Source organism: Schistocerca cancellata, chromosome 1 (assembly GCF_023864275.1).
Source record: "Schistocerca cancellata isolate TAMUIC-IGC-003103 chromosome 1, iqSchCanc2.1, whole genome shotgun sequence".
Lineage (NCBI taxonomy): Eukaryota > Metazoa > Arthropoda > Insecta > Orthoptera > Acrididae > Schistocerca > Schistocerca cancellata.
The window spans coordinates 1,104,414,404-1,104,433,039 of record NC_064626.1 but is presented as its reverse complement, the minus strand read 5'-3'; the positions used below and the strand labels follow the sequence as shown (position 1 = coordinate 1,104,433,039).

The window sequence follows — 18,636 nt, the reverse complement described above, 5'->3', positions numbered from 1 at the left end:
AATGCTATAAAGTAATGAAAACTACAGTATACTGTTCTATTTGAGGTAATCAATTATCTTTCATTTGGTTTTTGCATTTAAGGTATGCAGATGCATTTTGCATTAGTTTTGATGCCCGCTTTAAAGTCAACAATCTACAGGTAACAAGAGTTTGGAAATAAGCATTACATTGTTGGTAGTAATCCTCAAATACATATATGAAGATAGTAACAGTTCTCGAAATAAGATACCATTGATGACCATGCAGCTTCTCTAGAATAATTAAATAATTAAAACCCTCTGCTGCTGAGAGGTGGTGTTGACATACCTCGATGGGGACAGCTGAAAAAGTGTGCCCCGACCGGGACTCGAACCCGGGATCTCCTGCTTACATGGCAGACGCTCTATCCATCTGAGCCACCGAGGACACAGGTGAATAGCGTGACTGCAGGGACTTATGCCTTGCACACTTCCCGTGATACCCACATTCCCACCTGTCCACAATATACATAAGTAATGCTCCTAATAGAAGCTGCATGGTCATGAATGGTATCTGTTCTTTCGAGAACAGTTACTATCTTCATATATAGTTAAATGGCTACCCAGGCATTGACCTTCATCTGTGTGAATGCACTCAGGTTGCCCAAACTCTTACGGGAATAGTCACCTTAATGGGCACGAGTAATGAGTGGATGGGCAGAGTATCTATTAGGAACATTACATATGTAGATTGTGGTCAGTTGGGAATTTGGGTCTCACAGGAAGCGTACAAGGGATAAGTCCCTGCAGTCACACTATTCGTGTGTGTCCTTGGTAGCTCAGATTGATAGTGTCTGCCATGTAAGCATGAGATCCCGGGTTCAAGTCCCGGTCGGGGCACACATTTTCAGCTGTCCCCATTGAGGTATGTCAAAAACACTTGTCTGCAGCTGAGAGTTTCAATTATCATTCTCATATACATAAGCAAAAATGAACATTGGACGTTATAGCAGATATACACTATGTGATCAAAAGTATCCAGACACCTGGCTGAAAATGGCCTAAAAGTTTGTGGTACCCTCCATTGGTAATTCTGGAATTAAATATGGTGTTGGCCCACTGTTAGCCTTGATGACAGCTGCCACTTCGGCAGGCATATGTTCAATCAGGTGCTGGAAGGTTTCTTGGGAATAGCAACTCATTCTTCACGTAGTGCTGCACTGAGGAGAGGTATCGCTGTAGGTCGGTGAGGTCTGGCATGAAGTCGGTGTTCCAAAACATCCCAAAGGTGTTCTGTAGGATTCAGGTCAGGACTCTGTGCAGGCCAGTCCATTACAGGGATGTTATTGTAGTGTAACCAATACGCCATACGCCTTGCTTTATGAACAAGTACTCAATCATGTTGAAAGATGCAGTCATCATCTGCGAATTGCTCTTTAATAGTGGGAAGCAAGAAGGTGGTTAAAACACAAATGAAGGCCGGTGCTGGGATAGTGCCATACAGAGCAGTGCAAGCCCCCTCCATGTAAAACATGACCATACCATAACACCACTTCCTCGTCCGGATTTTACTGTTGGCACGACCCTTACTGGCAGATGACGTTCACCTGGTATTTGCCATTCCCACACCCTGCCATCAGATGGTCACATTGTGTACCATGATTCATGACACACAGTTTTTCCACTGTTTGATCGTCCATTGTTTATGCTCCTTACACAAAGCAGGGTGTCGTTTGGCATTTACCGGTGTGATGCATGGCTTATGAGCAGCCGCTTGACCATGAAATCAAAGCTTTCTCACCTCCCGCATAACTGTCATAGTACTTGCAGTGGATCCTGGTGCAGTTTGGAATTCCTGTGATGGTCTGGATAGATGTCTGCCTAATTACGACCCTCTTCAACCGTCGGTGGTCTGTCAGTCAACAGACGAGAACAGCCTATATGCTTTTGTGCTGTACATGTCCCTTCATGTTTCCACTTCACTATCAGATCGAACAGTGAACCTAGGGATGTTTAGAAGTGAGGAAATATTGCGTACAGACGTGAAAAGAGTGATATCCAATCACCTGACCATGTTTGTAGTCTGTGTTCTGCAGAGTGCCCCATTCTGCTCCCTCACGATGTCTAATGACTACTGAGGTCGCTGATATGGAGTACCTGGTACAGTGCCCCTAATATGATAAATGTATGTTTCTGGGGGTGTCTGTATACGTTTGATCACATAGTGTATTTCTCCGAAAATGTATTAAAAGTACTTTGTTTTATATGATAAGTTGCAATAAGTGAGGTCATGCTGAGAGATTTTTGTTAAATATAGTGTTTATGTATAATTTAGAGAGAACTATTAGATTTCGCTATTACAGCCAATACATTGTTAACACTGTCACTGTAAACAGTATTGACTATTTTTATTATTTGCAGGTACATGCCTGCAGTTCTAGCACACATTGATCTTCTCATGGTACTATAGCACACCATTAGGAAATAAAAAATGGCACAGTCCATTGAGAAATTGGTGGATCATTTGGTAATTTGAATTTGGCAGAAACAGAAATGTGGCAACTTTGTCAGACCATTAAAGATGGGTAAAGAAGTCCTTTGAATTGACCTGACATTGCTGTAACATTTCCACTGCTGCCAAAAAAAAATATTTCTGCACGGAATTCCACTTTATCACTGCTTTGTTTTGGTTCTCCAGCCACATCCTGTGGTACAGTCTTGGAGATTTCAATGTGTACAATGACTTAAGACATCTAATTGAAACTAAAACTACCCCTCATTAACTTGCATTGTAATTGGTTTATAAAATAGTTAAAGCTTTTATAGCCATTTGTTGACAAATGGCCTCTTGGCCTCTGTCTTGGGTTCTTCGGCTGATATTTGATAACCCGCCCCCTCTCAGACTTTTCGCCAGCACTATTGCCTGATATTGCCAAGCTTCACCCTCCTTTGCTGGTGGTGGACTGGAGTTGAACTCGCAGGTGCATATCATATCTACGTGGTGTGCCAACGTCGGACGGCTTTTCCGATGTTCTAAGTATAGGGGACAGATGAGCTCAGATGTTAAGGTCCATAGTGCTTAGAGCCATTTGAACCAAGTAATAGCTTGCACTGTATGTGCTTTAGCATTGTCCTGAAAAATGGTCAGGTCCTGTAGAAAGTGTCATCAGTTCTGTCTCTATGCTATTCATTTTTGGAACACAGCCTAGGACCGGGTTAGAGGCGGAGTATGTGTTACAGTAAAATACTTAAACACTGAAGCTCTTGCTGTATGTAAGAGCTATTACACCTGCTTGTTCAGGGAAGCTACAGAAATACACAAACATGACAACAGCTTCAACAAGATAGAAGAAAGCTTCAAGGTGACTGGATCACGGATTCCCATGCTGCAGCAAACAACTGTTGCAGCTAGCAAGGGGAAAACAGCAGTCGTAATGACATCGGAAAAACCCTCTGACATTGGCACACCACGTAGATATGATATGCACCTGCGAGTTTAACTCCAGTCCACCACCAGCAATGGAGGGTGAAGCTTTGGCAATATCAGCCAATAGTGCTGGCAAAAAGTCTGAGAAATATGACCTGATGCTAGTAATAGATTTTAACGCATAAATAGGGAGGAATGAACATCCATATGGAGTTTCTGGGAAATATTCACTACATCAAGAAAACAATGAGAATGGAGACTTACTATGCTAATTTGCAGCAACAAATAATATGATTATTAAAAGTACCTGCTTTCCACACAAAAGGATCCATCTGGGTACTGTTTTGGATGTGCAAAATTAAAAACTTTGTTAATGATGCAACTTGCACTACAAATTAATACACTATTGGCCATTAAAATTGCTACACCAAGAAGAAATGCAGATGATAAATGGGTATTCATTGGTCAAATATAATATACTAGAACTGACAACTGATTACATTCTCACGCAATTTGGGTGCTTAGATCCTGAGAAATCAGTACCCAGAACAACCGCCTCTGGCCGTAATAACGGCCTTGATACACCTGTACATTGAGTCAAACAGAGCTTGGATGGCGTGTACAGGTACAGCTGCCCATGCAGCTTCAACACGATACCACAGTTCATAAAGAGTAGTGACTGGCGTATTGTGACGAGCCAGTAGCTCGACCACCATTGACCAGACGTTTACAAATGGTGAGAGATCTGGAGAATGTGCTGGCCAGGGCAGCAGTCGAACATTTTCTGTATCCAGAAAGGCCAGTGCAAGACCTGCAACATACGGTCGTGCGTTATCCTGCTGAAATGTAGGGTTTTGCAGGGATCGAATGAAGGGTAGAGCTACGGGTCGTAACACATCTGAAATGTAGCGTCCTGTGTTCAAAGTGCCGTCAATGCGAGCAAGAGGTGACCCAAGACGTGTAACCAATGGCACCTCATACCATCACGCCAGGTGATACACCAGTATGGCAATGACGAATACACGCTTCCAATGTGCATTCACGACAATGTCGCCAAACACGGATGCAACCATCATGATGCTGTAAACAGAACCTTGATTAATCCGAAAAAATGACGTTTTGCCATTCGTGCACCCAGGTTCGTAGTTGAGTACACCATCGTAGGCGCTCCTGTCTGTGATGCAGCATCAAGGATAACCGCAGCCATGGTCTCCGAGCTAATAGTCCATGCTGCTGCAAACATTGTCGAACTGTTCGTGCAGATGGTTGTTGTCTTGCAAACGTCCCCATCTGTTGACTCAGGGATCAAGACGTGGCTGCACGATCCGTTACAGCCATGCGATAAGATGCCGGTCATCTCAACTGCTAGTGATACGAGGCCGTTGGGATCCAGCACGGCGTTCCGTATTACCCTCCTGAACCCACAGATTCCACATTCTGCTAACAGTCATTGGATCTCAACCAACGCGAGCAGCAATGTCGCGATACGATAAACTGCAATCATGATAGGCTACAATCCGACCCTTATCAAAGTCGTAAATGTGATGGTACGCGTTTCTCCTTCTTACATGAGGCATCACAACAACATTTCACCAGGCAACGCTGGTCAACTGCTGTTTGTGTATGAGAAATCGTTTGTAAACTTTCCTCATGTTAGCACGTTGTAGGTGTCGCCACTGGTGCCAAAGTCACGCATGCTGTGTGAATGCTCTGTAAAGCTAATCATTTGCATATCACAGGATCTTCTTCCTGTTGGTTAAACTTCACGTCTATAGCACGTCATCTTCGTGGTGTAGCAATTTTAATGGCCAGTAGTGTAACTGTACTTCAGTGGTCTTATGCCCTTCGCAGGACAGTACAACAAAATTTTCAGATTAACTGCATGATTACAATTTGCGTTTTTATAAAGAAGACAATAAAAAAATTAAAAATTCATATTTCTGGCAAAACATTAATCCTGCATATTTTATTATATTTTCTCGTTAAAATACAACTCTTTTGCTTTACACATGCAAAATGTTAGATTTTTACGAGGATAAGTCACGCATGCTTTGTTTATTTGTTGTTATCTTTGCAATTTTGAATCTGCTAGGGTAGTTTCATTATGGCTGCTGTGCTGTTAATCATGGCTGCTCTGCTGTCTGTTTGCAGCAAAAAAGAGCAACATTCAGTGATCCGTTTTTTGTGGTCGGAAGGCGTATCAGGGACTGAAATACATCGAAGACTTTTGGTACAGTACGGGAACAGTGATTGCCACAACGGATTGTTTACGAATGGATTGAAAAATTCCGAAATGGTCGCACAAGTGTTACACACAATGAAGGAGCTGGATGACTGTTTACCACCACAAATGAAGAAACCATTGAGCGTTCATGTGAAACGATTGTCTTAGACAGACAATTAACTATTGACGAAGTGGCACATCATCTGCAAATTAGTCGCTGTTCTGCCTATGAAATCATCCACAACAGACTTGGGTTTCATAAAGTTTGTGCAAGATAGGTCCCAAAACAACTCACACAGTTGCATAAACAAACATGCTTGGACATCTGCAAAAAAACATTTGGATCACTATGGTAATGAAGGGGACAACTTCTTAGACATGATCATTACTGGTGATGAAACAGATACATCATTACGAGCCGGAGAGTAAACGGCAGAGTATGGAATGGAAACATCCAAATTCGCCGTGCAAAAAAAGTTCAAGACCCAACCGTCCACTGGAAAACTGATGCTTACAGTTTTATGGGACACACAAGGTGCAGTACTGGAACATTATGAGGAAAGAGGCACAACAATCAACAGTGTTCGTTATAGTGAGATGCTTACTGCCAGGCTAAAGCCTGCAATTCGAAGCACACGCCGAGGATTGCTGTCAAAAGGTGTTGTGTTATTGTTGCTGCCCACACTGCGGAAACGCTCCAGAAACTCAAATCTGAAGTACTGGATCATCCTCTATATAGTCGTGATCTTGCCCCCCTTCTATCACTTGTTTGGCCCATTCAGACATTAAGGGGCCATCGATTTGCCTTGGATGAAGCAGTGAAAGAAGTGGTGCATTCCTGGCTCACAGCTCAACTGAGAACCTTTGCATCAGGAAGCTTGTACAATGGTGGACCAAGTGCACTGAAACACAAGGACTGTCAAAAAATGTTCTTCTAAGTTTGCTATTTGATTACAATAAATTTTTATAACTACTTTGCAGATAATAATTGACTTACCCTCACACATTAAGTATGGCTGTAATGATATTTTTTTTTAAATAAATGTTTACATTTTCTGTTACATCCCCTCTTAAAACCAACTGTTTCAGTGGATAAAAAGGCTATTTTTATATTGCTGTTTGATAAACAATTACAATAGTATGTTGATTATCCGAACATCAATCAAAAGGCAGACCAATGGTTCTCAATGGGGTTGGTACCGCCCAACCATGGGTGGTGAAGAGATTGGAGGGGGGAGTGGGAGAGCAGTGATGGCCTCCCAACACTCGTCAACTCTCAGTCCCACACCCCACAGGCAATGCTCACAAAGCTGCAGTGGAAAGGTATAGTAACACCAAATGTTGTTGGATTAAGACTGGTTCAAAAAGTGTGTTATGATCAGAACTAGTTGAAAACTTTCTAGTATTTATTTATAAACTGGTGGTGTCTGATTTCCTTTCTTTGAAGAAAGGGAAAAAAAGAAAGTGTTGGGGGTGCTGAGTAATTTTTTTTCTTTGTAACTGTGGCAGTTGTCCACAAAATGTTGAGAACGTATGGCTTAACCAAACTGTTACTCACTTGCTTGTGTTGTCCTCGCCCTGCTGTGGGCTTGCACACCCCCTGCCCCATCTCCTCCCCTCATCCACACCCATGTCAAGTTGCCAACAATAGCAATGTCAAGATGCTGACAGTAGTAACCATTTGAGCTGTTATGATCACTTGCGTCAGCTTTGCCATGTAAAATGGCTAAATGTAAATGTGTTAGCCTTTCTGTGAGAGATAAATATGAGATTAATGAAAGATTGGAGAAAGGTGAAACTGCAACCAAGTTACTTAATATGTACAAGGTTGGTAATTCGACAATCACAAGCCTTAAAAAAAAAAAAAAATAATAATAATAATAAAGAGAGCTTCACAAATTTTATACCTAAGTTTGAATCTTCCCTGATGCATTATCAAGGCTTAAAACTGTGATGCTCTCCCATGAACATGGATCTAGATGATCCTTTTTACAAGTAATTTACGCACGTAAAAAAGATCACAAGAATCAATCACTGGTCCCATTCTTTGTGAAAAGGCAATTCAGTTTACTGAAAATCTTGGAGGGCAGTCAAATGTTAAATCAAGCATGGACTGGCTAAAATGCTTTAAATCAAGACACAACGTTCATGAGCTTCAGATAAAAGGAGAACCATCTGGTGATTCTCCATGGGTTGATACTTTCAAAATTAAACTAAGGGACATATGGAGGTAAAAAGGTTATGCTCTCCAAAACGTTTTACAGAGCCAATGAAATTGGGCTCGATTGGAAAGCTTTGCCAAGAAAGACTCTTGCTTTATGTTGCTAAGTAGCAGCACCTGATCTTAAAACAAGCACGGATCATATTACTGGTTTAGCTTGTGCTAATGCTACTGGTAGCCACTGATCACGTGTGCTCATCATTGGTAAGAAACCAAAAGTGTTGTTTTAAACATTAATATGTCAGTGATGCCTCTTATTTACACACTGCAAAAGAGCACCTGGATGGATATTAGGCTTTTCACAGAATGGCTTATATGGAAGTTTTTGTACCCTCTATAAAAGCTCACCAGTTTAAGAATGGCAAAAGGAAAATGTTACTGTTTCTTAACAATGCACAAACTCATCGGCCTTGTGATATTTTAAATGGAAAAGACAACTTAATAAAAGTGTAGTTTCTTCTACTTAATGTAAGTTCCTGGTTGTGGTTCATGGATCAAGGTGTTAGTGAGAACAATATTACAGAAAATAAATGCTATGTAATTTATTGTTAGGAAAAGAAGAGGTGGGAGAAGAAAGTCAGTTAAGAAATCGTAAAAATATTCATTTGAAAGATGTGTCCTACATGATCACAGCACCATGGGGTAGTGTAAAGGAACAGAAGTTGAAAAAGCTTGGAATAAAATGTTGGGTATGGTGGAAAATCCTTAAAGTCTAATCGAAAATGATGAACAGAATGACCTGTCTGAAATGCCCAGTATGCTAAAAGAACTCATTTACCATGAATATGGCAAAAATGATGATCTAAAATGGACGAGTGTCAAGGATTCAGATTCCCAGCACCAAGTCATGCAGGATAGTGAAATTGTAAATCTGGTCACTGATAAAGCTGACTCCGCCAGCATCTCATCAACTAGTGGTCCAGAAAATGAAGATGAAAATATATCAATTGCTTCTGAAGAATTTACATGTTTAGACTCTACTTTGTGATGATTTGCAGCTCAAGATGAAAGTGAACGTATCGGATATCGATCGTGGAAAAAAGTGCTTAACTTAGCTGCTCGTGAGTGAGTAGACTTTAGATGGGCCCAAATTAAGGATTTTTTTTTATAAAGTGTTAATTCTATTCATGTGTACTGTAAATGCAAAATGCATATGTATTACAAGGTGTACAACTTTGCTTCCGTCATTTTTTCCCCAACATTTGAGCCTTAATGAAACAAATTGGTTACACATGTATCATTAAAAGTATTTTCCATCACTGGCCACTACTTTCTCCCATCTTTTGGGCAATGTACGAATCGAATGTCAAAAAAATTGTTCATCTTTTGAAGCGATCCACAAATCAATTCAATTTGTGACTTCTTCATGAGATCGGAAGTGTTGGTCAGCCACGCCATGCACCATTGATCTAAACAGGTGATAGTCAGATGGAGCAACATCAGGAGAAATTGGCAGGTAGGGTAGGACTTCCCATTTTAACATTTCCAAGTACGTTTTGACCTCTTTTTGCAACGTGGGGTCAAACATTGTCGTGCTGCAAAATCATTTTATTGTGCTTCTCGCTGTACTGTGGCCGTTTGTCTTTTAATGCTCTGCTCAAATGCATTAATTGCATTCAATAATGAACACCTGTAATTGTTTCACTTGGTTTTACCACCTCATAGTCTATGATGCTGAGCTGGTCCCACCAAATGCAGAGTATGATCTTGGAGCTGTGAATATTTGGTTTGGCCATCCACGTGGAAGCATGGCCGGGATATCCCCATGATTTTTTGCGTTTAGGGTTATCGTAATGAACCCGTTTTTCATCCCTGGTCACAATGCAATGCAGAAATCCCTTCCGTTTTTGCCTCTGAAGCAACTGTTCACAAACACCGTTCAATGTCTTTTGGTTTCAGTTCACACGGGACCCCAGTTCCTTCTTTCTGAATCATGCCCATAGCCTTGAGATGTTATAAAATGGCTTGCTGTGTCACTTCCGTTAATCGTGCCAATTCTTCTTGAGTTTGACACGAGTTTTCACTCAGCAATGTCTCCAATTCTACATCTTCGAAAACATTCTCTCTTCCACTACTATGCTGGTCCACGACATTAAAATCACCATTCTTGAAGCATTGAAACCACTCACAACACGTTATTTCACTAATAGCGTCCTTACCATACTTATGAGAGAGCATTCGATGAGACTCAGCCACTGGTTTCTTCATATTGAAACAAAATAGTAACACCACCTGCAAATGACAAGAATTAGGCTCATAAACTGATATTTTCAATCAAGAACAACTTTATGATGCAGACACAAATTGACTAATGTTTGAATGAGGTTATGTTGACTGAGGTCCAAGCTAACTGCCTGAGGCCTGCAATCTGTTTCTTTCAACCACTACTTACCGTTGTCACCACCTATTGGCACGGCGGAAGCAAAGTTGTACACCTTATACATTTTTTTGTTTACTAGGCTGTACTACTTACATTCCTACTGTACTACTTACATTCCTACTGTACTTGCCTTTACAGTAATAAAAGATTCATGTTGTTAAAAATATATATAGCTTTTATTGCTAAACAAAAGGATACAGTTTGATTGTCTGAATAAACTACACCTATGTCCCCCAATTATGTCAGATATTTGATGCACTCTACTGTATTTGTTAAACATCATGATTCTATTAGGTTGGTGCATAAGTTCATAGCATTTTTCCGCAAGTGCAATAAACACAACAGATACACATAAGAGACTTTAGTCACCAATAATGTATTCTCCCCCACACTTAAAACAGTCCGCCAATGCTGGGGTAGCTTTCCAGTTCCATGACTGTAGAAATCACATGGTTTTGAGGCAAAGAACTCATCAAGCCATGTTTGGAGTGCATTTTCATCCGTAAAGGGAATTCCTTGAAGGCTGTTTGATAGAGAGTGGAAAAGGTAAAAATCTGAGGATGCAAGATCAAATGAATAAGGTGAGTGTAGAATGACTTCCCAATCCAACTTTGTATAGTGTTTTTTATTAGTCTAAAAGAGTGCCTGTGGGTATTATGATGGAGTATCATCACTTCACACAATCTTCCTGGTCATTGTTCTTGGGTTGCGCCTGCAAGACATTTCAGTTATTAACAATAAATGTCAGCAGTGATGCTTACATCTTGGGGAAGCAATTTATAGCACACCACACCATCCCTGTTCCCCCAAATGTATAACATTACATTTTGTGGTTGTGCACAGGTCTTTCTACAGGGAGTTGCTGCTCTGTTCAGGCTCAGCCATTCCTTTCTTTGCCTGTGATAGCATAAAGACACAATTTCTTGTCACCAGTTATGATATAGAACATGTTGTTCATGAGGCAATTGATGACAAGCAAGCAGAGATGCATGTATGGCCACCTACTGATTTTTGTGATTTTGGCTTAGAGTATGTGATATCTACCCATCACCAGATTTTTGAACTTGTGCAAATATCACATGGTAGTGGAATTAACATATTTGCCAGTTCTCAAGTACACTGGCATGGATCATTGTGGATTAATGTGTTTAAATGATCTTAAACCCAGAAAGTCTTCCTGAGTGTGGAGAGTCACTAATGTGAAAACAATCCTTAAAATGAGAAAACTGTTTTCTTGCCATGCTCTGTACAATGGCATTACTACCAGACATGGTCAAAATGTTTCTGGCAGACTCCAATGCTGTCACCCTTCTATTGAACTTAAACAGAGAAATGTGTCAGAAATGTTCAGATTTCTCCACTTGGCACACCATTTTCTAGCATCCACAGCTCCACTCCCTATCTCCAAATGACCAACTCAAAACAACAGCAGATCACAGATAAAGAATGACAGTTGATAAATAAACCCATAGCAGCCAGAATACCAACATGCAAAACAGAAACCCCGTGAAATTATGCATCAGCCTAATACAATTTGCATACATTTCAATATTACAACAAAATGTTATTTCCTGTAAACACACACACACACACACACACATTGGTTCTTACCTCTTGACCTTGCTCTTCCCCTGCTCCCTTCTACAACTCATAATTAATAGTGACTTTTTAAGAGTCATTTGGTTAAAAACTGATCAGTGAATTTTGGCTAACTGTAGCTCCCTATTTGGCGACTGTTAATTGTTTTAAGTTTCTATACCTTGTATGTGTCCTGAATAACAGTGGGTTCATAATTAATGACAATTGTTTATAAGTAATTTGCTGAAGAGCTGACCAGTGAATTTGGCTAACTGTAGCTGATTATTCAGGGACCATTAATTGTTTTTACAATTCAGTATTATGCTGTCTGCTGAATGATAGTAGGTTCATAATTAATGGCAGCTGTTTAAAAATCTGCGTAAAATCTGATTAGTAAACTTTGGCTAACTTTCTGTTCAGTTACTGTTAATTGTTTTTAAAACTCTGTACTTTTGGTGTACAGTTAATGGCTGTTGGCTCATAATTAGTGGCATCTGTTTAAAAGTCGTTTTTCTAAAGTCTATTAAGCCAACCTTACTGTTGATTTTCTTAAAACTCATTTGACTTTAATAAAGGAAAGTTATGTATTAAAGATGATGCACACTGAAGGTGTTAAGTGGGGATCCCAGTCCTTCCATTAGGGTGACCCAATCCCAAATCTTCCCACCCGAACTTCTAGTTATCAACTGGTAACCCAGAGCATGGTTATTTTGCTTTTCTGAAAGATCAAGAAGGAGAGGGGGGGGGGGGTAGTGACCATCCTTTCCCTCCTTGCAATAGTGTTTTCAGTTACTACCTTGCTCATGTTAAATTTAAAGTGTATTTGGTTAATTACATACTATTTTCCAGGTAGCAATCATCAATCATCAGCATGGAAGCCAGACCATGCCCAGGGATAAGCTACCTTAAGAAAGACCACCTTTTGTACGAGTTAAGAATTATTCAGCAATTAGGAAAGGGTGGAGTGCCTGAATTGGCTGCTCATGTGCACGATGGCGTGGAGAAAGCCTTGGACCTCAGCCTCACCTCCATTGGTGAGGTAGATGCTGTGTTCAGTGATGGTTTGGCAGAGCTGACAGGACTGTGGGAAAATGTAAACTTCTTATGGGACAGGCAGCTACATGCAAACAAGTGTATAGGATTCAAGGACAGGCCACACATTGGAAGAATCATCTCAGTGATTTACAGCAAGCCCAACAAAAGTGCTGCTGTTGATAGCTTAATTAGTCAATTTAGGGAGCTTTGTGCATTTCATATGCCATTGTTCTTCAGCTTCTTTATACCTTAACCCATGGAATTTTAAGCAAGATTTTCTCTAAAATTATGCAGAGTGAAGGATTCCTTCATGATTTGAGATCGTATTATTCAACTGAAATTGTCACCCCGGACCAGGTATGTGTTGGAGCGAAAGCGTTTTTGGTGTGTTCAGTACCAGCATGAGACCTTGCACTAAATACATTGTTGAGATTTGACTGCTGTGCTAGCTTGGGGTTACAAGTAGTTGAAGGTGACATGTTTGAGATGATATCAGAAGGCATGAAGACCAAGGACCACTTACATGTGACTTTTTCAAGGAAATCTAATGCCTTTATGGAATTGGACTCCTTGGATGCTGAGACAGGAGGGTTAAAATTTGGTGATAAGCAACAGGAGGTGGGTGGTCACCTAGTTACTTCATGTGAGGGGAACCACAGAAGGCCATGGATTTTGTGCTCAGTAAGGTCTGTTTAAGTTTTGGTGATTGTAGACATTCTGTGTGGACATGTTAGGTGAAGAGGGCCCTATGTTTGGATATCTGATACTGTAGGACACCAGCAGAAAGATGTGCCTGTCTTCTTCTCCCTGTTGAGAACTGCTCTCACATTACAGCAGTACGAAACCTGATGCTTCCTTACATGTATGCCCACTTGAGTAATGATCCAGTACGTGCTCTTTTGGATTCTGGGAGTTCTGTTTAACTACTTGACTATAACTGGTGCATCAAATTTGGGAATTTGTGTAGAAAGCCTCTTCTGTGGCCCCCATCTCAGAGAAATCATGTGGTTAGCAGTGGAGTTTCCAGGCAAGTTAGGCATACTGGATTTTACATGGCCTGTCAGTTTGTCATTGCTAAGAATCTGTCATTTAACTTGATACTGGGCTGTGGTTTCATTGAGCATACCAGGCTGGTTCTTGATTATCAAGCTCACACCTTTTATTTCAAATTTTGCTGTAATGAAAGGATGACATTGTGTTTTTGTCAGTATTCTCAACCTATTAGTAGTGTACAATTCAGGTTGTCTGAGTTTGCCTCTGATCATTTGAAACCTGGTGAGGCTAGGCAACTGTTGGACATGGTATCCCGATGACGTCCTCACTAATAAATTAGGTCAGGTTACCCTCCATTCAGAGGCTGTTGCAAGCAGCGACTGTTATTTTGACTTGTAAATAATAGATTTCAGCTATCAGTCATCCTTTGGAATTTTTATTGGCAGATCTAGATTTCAGCTAGAAACTAGCCATTCTCAATGCACTATCATTTTTGGTCAATGCATGTAGGTGAAGTGACGTCACTCCCCCTGATGTTCTTGGAGGTTTACCGTCACTACCCCAGAATTGGATGCGTCAGTCTGCACAATAAAGGCTTGCTGAAATTCAGCATAACTAAGGGTGGCTTTAATTGCCTCAAAGCAAGTTTGATGACTCACCCCCCAAAGGAATGGCTCGTATGCACAAGTCATTCAAGGGTGCCACCCATTGGGTGACGTTAGGATCAAACATTCAAAAGAAACTCTCATTTCCAATAAATCTGGCCACTCCCTTCTTGCTCTTAGGGGTGGGGCAGGGGAGACGGGGGCAGAGGGAAGGTCATGCAAGGAATGTGTCCGCTGACCCCTTGAGCTGAAACCAGGTGACCCAAAAAGGACATACAAGGACGAGCCAAGGTAATCTTAGAACACTGCGCTGCATAGTTATTGTTGAATTAAAATATTCAATGTGTGAGTGGTAAGCTTTAGCAGTTCTCTTTGGCTTGGAGAAATTTAAGTTCTACTTAGAGTATAGGGAATTTCTGTTCGAGACTGATAACACTGGCCAGAAAAAAAATGAATAATTCCTGCACTTCATGAGTAAATTCTCATTAATTTTGGGTTGAGAAAAATTAATGTGACAATGAAAAATTTTCCTTGTCTAGTTTCTGTGATACACACTAGGTGGAAGTATTTCATATTAATGGATTACGAGAAAAAGATACATTTTAATTACGTATGCTGACAACATTGAAAGTGTATTTGACTTTTTTAAAATGGAAGTTATATTTTAAGAGTCATAAATTGCTGGAAGAATGCCTTGCAGATGGTTAGGTCTGAAGAGAATCGTGTGGTGGCTGCACGAGATTGTCGTCTTCTAGGTTGCCTCTTGTACCAGAGTTCCGGAGCATCTGTACACAAAGACCAACAGTAATCTGCCCAGAAATGTCTTGAGGGAATCTTTCTCCATGTTCATCACTGACAGCTCCACAACTACGAGGGAAAAAACTAGGTTGGAGTGGAGAAAATGGATTTTAAGGGACACGTTGCATCCAAGGTTATAGTATTTTTGCAGGAACACTGTCACCAACTGAGTTTAGTTATCATCTCTTTTGTTGTCTAAAAATCCATGAACAGCTCCCTTGAAAGCTTCCCCAGCTTCCTTCTCTTTCCCCTCCAAAGTTTGGTCAAATGCAGGATCCTTTACAAGTTCTCGAATTTGTGGCCTGATAAAAATACATTCCTTAACTTTTGCATCACTTAATTTCAGAAATTTCTCTATTATGTACTGAAAGGCCTGCCCTTTTCGGTTAATACCTTTGACATAATTTTTCATCAAAGCCAGCTTTATATGCAGAGGTGACAGAAGAACATCTTTTTGGTCCACGAGAGCCTGAGCAATGACATTTTTCTTGTTAGGGTTAAGATTTCTTGTAGGCCTGTCAGCTTTAATATAATAAGATTTCCTATCCATACTGTCCCACATACATAAGAAGCAACAACGTTTTGTGTCCCCAAGTTGCATTCCTAAGAGTATGGCAATGACTTTTAGATCACTACAGACTTTCAATTTGTGTTAAAGATATCTGATTGAGTCCAAGAGGCCTGTCATATTTGCATATGTCTCTTTCATATGAACTGCATGACCAAAAGGAATGGAAGGAAGACATTTGTCATTGTGAAGTAACATAGCTTTCAAACTAAGCTTGGAGGAATCTATGAATAGCCTCCATTCAATTGAATCATGGTTCAAAGATTTCATCAAGCCATTAATGTAACAGCAAACAACAAGATTGCTTCTCTTCTCCAAAAAGGGAAGCAGTTCCAAGTGATGTTTTCTGTACTGTGAGGCCATGACATCACTTTCAAGATGATTTCATTGCTGTAGTTGAGACCCAAGAAGTTCTGCCTTCTCCTTTGACAGGTCAAGGTCTCTAATGAGATCACTCAATTCCGCTTAGGTCAGTCTGTGTGATTTATCACCTTTTCCCTCAAAATCATGGTCACAGGATGTGGAAGGCTTGTTTGCTTCTTCTTGTTCTTCTTCCACACTATCTTCATTTTCTACTTCAAACGAACAATTTTTGGGTAGAGTAGGAACTGGTAAACCATCTGAATGCGGAATGGGCCAATTAATCGGGTACTGAACTGTTCTTCTTTTCTTCGTAGACAATCCGGCCTATGTAGTGGAGTCAAGCAGAAATAGCAGTCATCAGTATGGTTTGTAGGCTCCTGTCAACCATACGCACAGCAAAATCCATAGATTGTTTCTCATTTATCATTTTGCAGTGTAACTGAACACGAATTTCAGCTTATATGTGGAGCCCAAAACTTATCCTGGTCCCCTACTTCCATATTGAAATAATACTTATAGGCAGTCTTCAAAAGAGGCGTCAGATTGCATTTCTGTGAGGAAAATTTTATTTCACCACAAATGGAACAAAAATTATTCACCTTATTTACAGTGGAAAATCCAGGATGGAATGTAACAATATTGAGTGTGGCTGTAGTTGCCTTGGACTGCAGTCGTGTGAGTGTGTGTGTGTGTGTGTGTGTGTGTGTGTGTGTGTGAGAGAGAGAGAGAGAGAGAGAGAGAGAGAGAGAGAGAGATCTATTTTTGATATGGGCTTAAGGGCTGAAAGCTTTATTTGGAACAGTCTTTTTGTTGTGCCTATCTGCAACTCAGCATCTATGCTAAATGGTGAGACATAATATTGTCACCTTATTTACGCATTTTCGTGGCATTTTTATGAATTTTACACTACAAAAGTACTCTCAAATCAGAAATTCTGCTTTAATTATAGCAGAAACTATATGAAACTCTCAGTCACAGCAACAGTTTATGACTTACAAACAGCTTAAGAGCATTTGTGTTTTGTTATTGGACAGGTGTGCCAACTCCAAAAGCAAAATTTGCCCCAAACTGAAAACGTTGAACTATAAAAATGAAGTGTCACTTTATCTCCTAAGCAAGAGCTAATCTTTCATTTTTATGGTGAGTTTTTTAATTCAGCAGATGGAAATATATGAGAGTTAATTATTTTTGAACCCAGAACATTTTCATTGTTGACCAGTGTAATCAGGTGTTGAGTTGGGCTCACCCCAGAGAAACTGGTAGAGTTGCTCATTGGGCAGCCTGCATCTCTGCATTTGGGAGACTTAAAGTTGCGTGTATGAAGATTGCAACTCCCCACAATAGGTGGCCAATTTGTTTTGTGCGGCACTGTGTTGACTGAAGTTCCCGAACTTTTTTGCAATCTCGTGGGGAGACAGGAAGAAGATTCCCACATTTTTCAAATAAAAGAGGGCTTTTAAATGGGGAGCACATAGACAAGTATGTTCTTAATGAAAGTTTTGTGTGTCAAAAGGGAAGGGCAACAGCACATTCAAAATCTGTTTGCCTCCAGTATTGATTCCAGTATTGGGTGGTTACCTTGGTTTCCATATGACCTTGGCCAAAATTAGACAACATATGGTTTGGCCATCTATGTGTAAGGATATACAATGGTTAGTAGGGGGCATGTCAGATGTGCAAACAAGGCAGACCCAATTCCAACTCATGCAAGGATCTTCTTGAGTCTACTTATGAGAGCAGACCTATGGACCATCTCTTTGTGATCTATGTAGGATACCTTCCACATACACAATGGGGGAAGGGGGAAGCACTGTTACATGTTGGTGGTGGTGGTGGTGGATGGGTTTTCCCATTTTAATTGGTTGATTCCCAGCTGCAGGGTCACTAGTGGCCAATGTGTACAGCATCTTACCAAAATCTTTGCTGTCTTTGGACCACCGAGCAACCTGGTAGGAGATAATGCTATGGCATTTACATTAGAGAATTCTGGAGATTTTGTTTTGATCATTATGTTAGGCATGTTACCATTACCTCTTACTACCCCAAGCCGTCCTTTGCTGATCACATGAATAGGAATCTGAAGATCTTGTTAATAATATTTCATGTTAGGTCCAAAAAATGCCGAGACATTTCAATCTCGTGGTTAAATCTTGCTTTTCATACTGCTCAGCATGAGGCCATCAAGAACACTCCAACCTCATTAATCCTGGCCTATCCAATTAAATCTCCCATGAGTAATTCTGGACCACTGATGGGCTCCTCCATGAGCAAGTCACTCCCCCCCCCCCCCCTTCCCCCCTCCAACCATTAAACATAATCAGGAGGGAGCAAGATGCAACATAGGATTCATGCATAGGTATCAGGCGCTTAGATAAAATTGTGGGAGGTGCGAGATCAAAGGGAGGGTCAGAGACCATGTATTTGTATGTGGGTTTAGCATTTTGTGCTTAGGTTTAACGTTAGAGCCAAGGCTAGAACACCATTTT

The 18,636-nt window shown here is 40.6% G+C and overlaps 1 non-coding gene across 1 annotated transcript; it reads right to left on the bottom strand.

The window, feature by feature from the left end:
• Positions 1-332: 332 nt before the first annotated feature.
• On the bottom strand, positions 333-406 carry Trnat-ugu (transfer RNA threonine (anticodon UGU)). Its single transcript has one exon. It is a non-coding gene; the product is annotated as a tRNA-Thr (tRNA).
• Between the last annotated feature and the right edge of the window lie 18,230 nt (positions 407-18,636).